The sequence below is a fragment of the Macrotis lagotis genome, chromosome 2, assembly GCF_037893015.1.
Source record: "Macrotis lagotis isolate mMagLag1 chromosome 2, bilby.v1.9.chrom.fasta, whole genome shotgun sequence".
NCBI lineage: Eukaryota > Metazoa > Chordata > Mammalia > Peramelemorphia > Peramelidae > Macrotis > Macrotis lagotis.
Genome location: NC_133659.1, coordinates 312876003 through 312885418, shown reverse-complemented (window position 1 = coordinate 312885418; position 9416 = coordinate 312876003).

The window sequence follows — 9416 nt, the reverse complement described above, 5'->3', positions numbered from 1 at the left end:
CCGGCCTCAGACACTTAATAATTAATTACCTAGCTGTGTGGCCTTGGGCAAGCCACTTAACCCCATTTACCTTGTAAAAACCTTAAAAAAAAAAAGTGTGATAACCTGCAAGGTGTAACACCTATGGGTCTCCTGTGTCCATGAAGTAGTGGAGTTTTCTTCTCATATCTCTTCATTTTTATTATTTTGTTATATCTACATGATTTTGGGGTGTGCTTCTTCCCATTTACATTGTTGAGGCCAATGTGCACATTATTTTCTTAACTGACTTCACTTTGCACCAGTTCATGCAAATCTTTCCATATTTTCTGTATTCATCAGATTTATTAGTTCTTATTCATCTGTAGCAGTCCATTATACCTCATATGCCACAATCTGTCTAACTATCTCCAATCAATGGATATCAGCCTTGTTTCCAATTCTTCGCTGTCACCAGTACTTGAAATAATTTTTAACTATATAGGGACTTAATTTTAATTTGTAGCTTCCTTGGGGCATAAGGGCAGTAAAATTTCCAGTTCAGAGTATGGATATTTTCGTCATTTAATTTGCATAATCATTTCTAAAATAATAATATGATTTCCAAAATAGTTGTACCATTTCACAATTCCACCGTGTACTAACCTATCATTCCTATTGAATCTTTACCATTTTGCAGGGTGTGAGTAAATGATTTATTTTCAAAACATTTTTTAAAATTTGGAGCAAACTTTTGTTTTGATCTAGTCTGTCTTTATGTGTTTGAGGAGCTTTTGAAGTTTAGGAAATACATGCAGATGGTGGCAGGGTTTGCATTTAATGGCCCAATTTATCCATTTATCTATCTCATAGGGAATTCTGTGACTTTCTAGTAAAGACAAGTTTACGGCCTCGGCTACAAATTTGAAACTCAGTACAGGTTGAAGCTTGAGTTCCTGAGACAGAAATTTTGAAATGTATTTCCATGAATAACCAAAGACTACTACAAAAAATTTTATGTGACTAAGAAATAGTGAACATAAAAACTGTAAAGATAGAGGATTAATTGGCCAATATTTTAAAACCAATAGAAACAAGGTGGCAGATTCATACCTTAATACATAAATGCTTGCCTTAAATCTAAAACTTTAACTATAGAAAATTATTCCATTCTTTAGGAATATATATAGTATATTACATTTTTTGAAAACTTGCTGATTTGCAGATAAATATTAATATTCCAGGACTCTGCCTTTATCTGGAAAATATTTTTAGAGTTATTCAAAACCTTTAGAGACATCTGCTATGGAGTTAAGCAGAATGAACACATCCCTATACAGACAAATGAATGAAAACATTTTGCTAAGTATTGATGTACCAAGCAAGGTGAGACTAGGTGTTGGCAGTACAGATGATAATGCAAGACAGTCCTGCCCTTAAGGAAATGAGATCCTAAGTGAGGGTGCACATCTGGGAAATAAGGGCATCGTGGTTTGGAAAGTCAAGTTCCCATGGGAACTAGGCTACCATATAAAGGCATTAAAGCAAAACCCTCATAATCTCACAAGCAACTTCTAATGGATTCATTGTTTTGATCATTCAAGGGATGACAACATGACATTTGAACCTTTAATCAAAATATGGTGATTTTTTTTAACTGTTCTAAATAACTAATATACTTGGACAAGGCCCATCTAGGAATTTCAACTCATTTGCAAATGGCAGCACTGTGTGTCACAAAACATGTTAGTCTAGCATATTGATTGACCTGAAATTTCTTGGTATGGAAATGCATTTATAAATGTACTTTTGCTAAATCATTTCAGAATAATCAAATGTTTCTTCCCCCCCCCCAAAAAAAATCAGCATTAAACACTTGTTGCATGTCCTCAAGGAGCTTTTATTCCAGTAGGAGGAACAACCTTGCGTGTGCTTTTAGAAACCACATAGAAAGTTTGTACAAGATAAATCTATTGGTAGTAAAAACTAGTTAAATACTAGGTGGTTAGGGAAGGTAGGTGGGCACTAGCAAATCCGGAAAGCCTCTTGTAGAAGCTGAGTCTGGAAGGAAGTGAGGAATCCTGGGAGGTACAGGTGAGGAGATGCTGAGGAAGGGGGCCAATCCACACAAGGTGCAGGTAGAGAAGAGGGGTGTATTGTGTACACTGCAGTTAGGCCATTTTTCCTGCAATGTAGAATACAGGAAGAGTAATAATGTAGAATGAGGCTGGAAAAATTGGGGCCAGGTAATGATGGGTTTTTATAAACAATGAAAAGATCGCTAACTGAGAAGGAGCTTGATTTCAAGTTCAGCCTTTGTTAACTTGAACCTCTATGAAACTAGATAAGTTGAGTCTTCTGGACCTCTGCTTCCTCATCATTTAACTGAGGGAATTGGGCTAGAGGGGCCTTCCAGCTTAAAATGTATCAATTTGTGACAGGAAGTGGTGCAGTGGAGAGTGAATGAATGAATGAATGAATGAATGGGCCTGGAGTAAGAGGATCCTGATTTCAAATCCAGCCTCAAATACTGTGACCCGAGACTAGTCACCTAACTTCTCTTTGCTTCAACTGTAAAACAGGGATAATAGGACCCACTTTTCTAGCATTGCTGTGAAGATCAAATGAGCTAATATTTTTAAGATGCTTAGCACATTATCTGTACAGAGGAGGTACTTAGTCTCTCCTTCCCTCCCTCCCACTTAATCTTTCCTCTCTCCCTCCCTTCCTTCCTTCCTTCCTTCCTTCCTTCCTTCCTTCCTTCCCTGTTTCCCTCCCCCTCCCCCGTCCCTCTTTTTCTTCCTCCTTCTCAACCTTCCTTCCTTCTCCCTCCCTTTTGACCTTCCTCACTACCCACCTCTTTTTCCTCCTTCCATCCTTCCTTCCCAGATTTCACAAGTATAAGTTGCTCCTGCCTAAGAAATCCCTCTTACCACTGCAGACAAGTAAGAATTCTCTGCAAGAGTGTCTCTTAAAAGGCAGCTAGGTGGTGCAATGGATAAGCCCTGGCCTTGGAATCAGGAGAACATGAGACACTAGCTAGCTAGATTGGGCAAATCACTTAACCCAATTGCCTAAAAAGAAAAAGTTTTGTAGAGAGTTATTTAGAACAAAGAGTATCATAAGCAAAGAGGACTAGCGTGGCACAAAGGTATATTAAAAAGTAATTGGAGGGGCAGCTAGGTGGCACAGTAGATAAAGCACTGGCCTTGGAGTCAAGAGCACCTGAGTTCAAATCCAACCTCACCCATTTAATAATTACCTAGCCACTTAACCCCGTTTGCCTTGCAAAAACCTAAAAAAAAATAAGTAATTGGAGGGAAAAAACCCAAAACAATCCCAATGTATTTGGTAAATATTTAACAAAACAAAAAATTCAATAAAACATAGATATTATGTTTTAAAATTGTTAATATGCAGCCCATAGGCATTCTTGTATATAGTTTGGTGTCCCCTACTTCCATTTGAGTTTGACACCCACATCTTTACTTGAGTAGAGTGCTTTGTATACCTCTTTTTTATAAATGAATGTTTTTATAACTTGCTATTCTAGAGTGACAAATGCTAAATACTGAAATAATAATTTTACTTCCAAATCTCAAATATCCTATACAATGTTGTTTTTTCCCCATCATTGTCAGCTTGATATTGTATCGTATTGTCCGCAGCTGCATTGGGATTATCTTGCTAGAGTGATCTGAGCCATCACAGCAAATGTATTCAGAAGGATACATTTTCATTTCCTGGGATTGAAAAAAGAAAGAAATACTATCTTAAGAGTTGAGGCCTTATCATTTGAAGAGAATGTTGCCACTGTTCCTCTCCCTTCTTATATCATCAGAAAAATTCAGATTGCTATCTTGGAGAAGCTCAAATGTCACATTCTATTTTCTTCCTTACCAATAATTCAGTTTCTCTTGGAGAGTCATTTCTCCTATCTTGTGCTAGTCTAAATTGCCTTAATGGTCAGAAAGTGAGGAGATGTTAATATAGTGTCATTGTGCAGAGTGCTCTAAAAAGAAGATATGAAAGCTGATGGTGGGAGGGTGGTTTAGGCTAAAGATATTTTGAATCAATAGATTTGATAAAATGATGGAAATGAGGAGAGAGGGATACAATGAAATAGTTGATGAACCCAAAGGCTCTACAGCCTCAACTGGCAATTGTTGTAGGACTTAAATAATTCATGTCAATGAGTGTTTATTAACTTCCACCTATGTGCCTGCCACTGCTAAGATAAGGATACAAAGAAAAGCAAGAAACAAGGTCTCTCTTCTGGAATGATAGTTTAATGGAAGAGAGAACAGGCAAACAACTATGTACAAAATATATAAAGAATAAGTTGAAAATAATTAGCAGAAGAAAGGTATTAGGATTAAGGGAGATTGAGAAATCTCCCCTTCCTATTGAAGGTGGGTTTATAACCAGGACTTGAAGGAAGAAAGAGATGCCTAGAGATGGAGAGGAGGAAGGGGAACATTCCAGGCTCAGAGGACAGCCAGCAAAAATTCCTGAGAAGATGAAGTGTTCTGTGAACTCTGAAATGCCATTTCATGGCATTTTTGAGTATGTGGGGGAGAGTCCGGGTATCAGAATACTGGAAAGGCAGGGGATGGGGCAGGTTGTGGAGGGCTTTAAAAACTAGCCAGAGGGTATTATACTTGGTCCTGAAGCAATAGGGAGTCATTGAGTAGGATCAGACTTGTGCCTTAGGAAGATAAATTTGATAACTGAGTGAAGGATGTGGGAAAAGACACAGAGATCAGGAAGGATGCTGTGGCAGTAGTCCAGGTGTTGTCATGGTGATGATGGTTATTCAACCTTTGTTTAGAAAGAAGACCAATGACATCAACTTGCTCACAGATTGGATTTACGTGAGGCAGAATCGTATAAAGCTGTCAACCTCACTCTCCCAAAATCATTGAGGCCAGGCGTGGGGTGATAAGCATCTGTCTCCTGGAGATCTGAATTTTACAAATTGTATCAGGTATTCCAAGAGCTCTCAGGGGCCATTGAATCCAACCTTTAGCAGAATAAAACTCCTCTCTGCCAAATACTACCCAGTCTCTACTTGAAGATTCTTTTTTAAAAAAAATCTTTTTTAAAAATTATTTTGAACTTGATTATTATTATTATTATTTCTCTACCTGAAGAACAGAAAATGAGCCTGCACAGAAATCCATGGATCTCTGCCACCCTTAGCTTGTTTTTTAAGTTCATATTTAACATAATGGTTCTAAAACATTGGCTTTCATATCTTATTTTTGCTCTTTTTTTGTTATAAATGCTTTGTTGACACTTTCTTCTTTTCCTTTTTAAAAAATAATACTACTCAATCTCCTCCAGCTCTGCTTTTCCCCATCCCATGAAAGTCTTCCTTTGTAAAAAATAAGGGAGGAAACCCAGGCAAAGCATTCACACAGTGATTATATCTGACAATGTATATCTCATTTTGTTACTATCATCCATCTCTTCTCTGCCAAGAGATCTGAAGAATGATTGTTCAGCATTGATCATCAAGGGTAGTGATGGGAATTCTTTTTCAACATTATTTATTTAATATTTTATTTGACCCCAATTACATCTAAAAACAACTTTTAGTATTTGTTTTTAAAATTTTGAGTTCCAAATTTCTTTCCTCCCTGACTACCTCCCACATTGAAAAGGCAAGTAATTTGATATGTTATACATGTGTAGTCTTTCAAAACAGATTTCCTTATTAATGTTGTAAAAGTATAATGTTGTAAAAGAAAACAAACCAATCCCCCCAACCCCAGAAAAATAGAGCCAAAAAAAGTATGTTTCCATCTGTATTCAAACTCCACCAGTTATTTCATTGGGGATGAATAGCATTTTCCTCGATGAGAGTTCTGAAGTTTATCATATTGTTTCCTATTAGAATAGTGGAGTCATTCAAATTGTTCTTCTGGTTTTGCACATCTTATTCTGTACCAGTTCATATAAAATGAACCTCAAGTTTCTCTTGACTTAGAATCAGGAAGACCTGAATTCATTTACTAGCTGTGTGACCCTGGGTGAGTCACTTAACTCTGTTTGCCTCAGTTTCCTCATCTGTAAAATGAGCTGGAGAAGGAAATGCAAATCATTTCAGCATCTTTGCCAAGAAACCCCAAATAAAGTCATGAAGAGTTGGACACAGCTGAAAACAACTCAGAACAACAAAAACATGGACATTAGCTTTAAATTTGATGAAAAGTTCTTTTTTCTATTCAATGATTTCTTTTTTTTCCTCATAGGAAGAATGTGTGTGTGTGTGTTTGTGTGTGTGTGTGTATAATCAAAATTAAGCAAAAGTATGGAATTGGGAAAGCATGAGATATATTTAATTGTAAGTAGTTCATCTTGTCCAAATTGTAGGTCTCGGGAAAAAAGGATCAACAAAAAGATGGGAAAGGTAGTTGGTGTCAGATTGTAGACCATGGATATCAAACTAAGTAGCTTAGACTTCCTTTGGTAGCCATAAAAATGGCAGACTGGCAGTGAGCTACTAGAAGAAGGGAGTGTTGTTTCTTCTGAGTAGCATCTGCTTGCCAGCTTGAGAGATGGATAATAGAAGCCTGAAAGCTACTTCAGAACCATTCTTTTGGGCAGCAAGACATTTATTATCCTGAGTAAAAAAGGGAAAATTCCATTGTTCAGTTATTTTGAGATAGGATGTTGATTTTTCTTAATGATTTTTCTTAATATTATGTAGCTGAACTAGGTATCTTTCAATCCCACACCCCATTTCAGGTTTGTTTTTTCTTTTTAGGTTTTTGCAAGGCAATGGGTTAAGTGGTTTGCCCAAGGCCACACAGCTAGGTAATTATTAAGTGTCTGATTTGAACTCAGGTACTCCTGACTCCAGGGCTGGTGCTCTATCCACTGCAGCTTTCTTTTCAATGTTGTCTTTCCCTTTAGATTGTAAGATCCTTGAGGACAGAAGCTCTTTTTAAAAATTTTATCCCCAACTGTGACAGTTCCCATGTCTAACAAAGGTTTATTAACAGACTACTTAGGGTTTTTAAAATACTCGCTTACCAATATCAGGGATTCATTCTTGTAAACAAAATAACTTAAAGTATTCTATGAGTGGGTTTTGTGAGCATTACCATAATCCTTCCTAAGCCATGCTGCCATTATTTTTATATTTATCACTGTGGTGAAACTATTTAACTATAACGTGTGACTGTAAAAATTTGATTCAATTTATAAAAAGTTGTGCTTAGGCTTTTCAAGTTGGGAGAAGTTATAACCAATCTTAATCTCTGAAAGACAGATGCATTTTTAATTTTAATTTAATAAATTGCATTTATTTTGTGTCCCTTACAACATGTATAGTCAATGGTTTGCAAATTATTCAAAATTATCTCCTAAAAGTATAGCAACACAAGGAAATCAGAAATTAAAATAAGAGGATGGACTTAACTGATTGTTCGTTTCCCTTCCAACTCCACCATTTTTTGATTTCTATTCCAAATACTGCTCTCAGACATGCAGTAGCATAGGCAGACTGGCAGTCATTTGTTCCCTTCATCTTTATTTTCTCCCCCTCATTTGGGGCTGGAAGAAGAAATTCACAAGCTTAACTCCAAATTAAAAATAATAATAATGTTGTATGTTGGCTTATAGTTCCCAGTGGAATAATTATTTCCTAAACAACAAAAGAAAAAACTTTCAGGGACTAGATTTACATAAATGCTAATGACTTATTTTAAACTCCACATTGTTAACTAAAAACAGGTTAGTAAAACAGGCCCAGTGAAAGAAGGAAAATGATTAGTGGCATGACTTACAGCCGTGCATTATTGGAAATGGAATGGGATTTGGAATGATTTATCCTTTAACAGAATTTATGTGCATATGTGTCACTTTTCCTCTAGAAACAACCCCTTCTGCAAGTGAAATAGCTATGCAGACTAAGCAGCATCAACTTTTATCTCTAGGGTTCCCTGCCTTCGTTCACTTGGGAGCTTGGGATCTGGTATTTGAGCAGATGTAACATCTGTTATTCTGTTTCCGGCAGTGTCTAATGACTAATGATACAGAGGAGTATCAAACTGAACCCATGGACCAGTCAGCCAGCTGTGTATTTCACAAAAGGCTGTGGCCTTGGGATGATGTCTTATAGCTTTAAAGTGAAGTTTATCGCTTAAAATGAGCTAATGATCCTGTGCTCGGAAATTCCCCATAGTCAGAGAACAAGTCCTTTCTTTAATCCATGGTCAGTTATCTTGGTTCCCACAGATTGTGTCCAGTCTGTCTTTAATTCTCAGTTGTGAAAAATTGATAGCATAAGGAAATCATTTTTCCAATTTTTTTTTAAGGAACTATCTAGTCCTCGATTTTCCTGTATTGCTTCATGACAGTAAAAAAAATGATATCAGCGAACTTTGACAGTCTTTTTTGATCTTTACTCATCTCCAGATGAATTGATTCTCTGCTGTTGGTTATATGGATTCCCTGACTCTGAACTTTAGCTGAACCTTTCCTTGTCCTGGAGTTGAGGCTACATTTCTTTGATTGGGGGTAGTATCTCTACAATAAGACATGGTAAGGATAGTTCTGAGAATCCACATTCAGACAGATATTAGGCTTCCCTTGGGCAACAACCACCATCAGTTAGGCTCCACGGTCAGTAATCCACCATATTACTTCAGTTGTGTCAATGGTTTTGCTAATACTTTTGTACACCTTGTTAATATTGTGATTCCAGTGTAAGCATACTGCCCAACTTTATAGCCATAACCTACTAGATCTATCACAGTTTTTTCCTGCTGATGAGGGCTGTAAAGGGCTGATGAGAGACAGAATGATAAATCTGTTATTCAGATAATAATTTATTAAGTGCCTGCCATGTGATGACATTTTAGATAGATACTGGGCCTGGAGTCAGGAAGACCTGAGTTCAAATATAGCTTCTAGCATTTACTAGTTGTGTGACTATGGGCTAGTAAGTCACTTAACCTCAGCTATAAAATTGGAGGTAATACCAGTACCTACCTCAAAGATTTGTTGTGATGATCAAATGAAATAGAAAGCTCTTAACATAATAAGTGTGATAGAAATGCCTTTTTGTGTTCAAGAGCCCTTTGGCAGAGTCTGGGAAACCTATGGAACCCTTTTCAGAATCATCTTTATAGATGCATAACATAAATTACGGAGTAGATTCTGAAGGAAGCCAACAGTTACCAAAATAGTAAAACATTTTATGGACTCTCCCCTCCTTGTAGTCTGTCTTCATGGCCTGTGCACTCTAGATTTAAAACTGATCTAGTCCAACCCCCTCATTTTACAGATGAGGAAACAGAGGTTTAGGGTGGGCATTTGATTTTTCACACACAATGTATTGGAGGTGGGATATGAACCGTGTCTCTGGCCCCAGAGCTAACTCTCCGCTGGGAAGCCCAACAAATCAAAGATTGAGGCATATAGCTCTCTCTGTCTCATCCACTCAT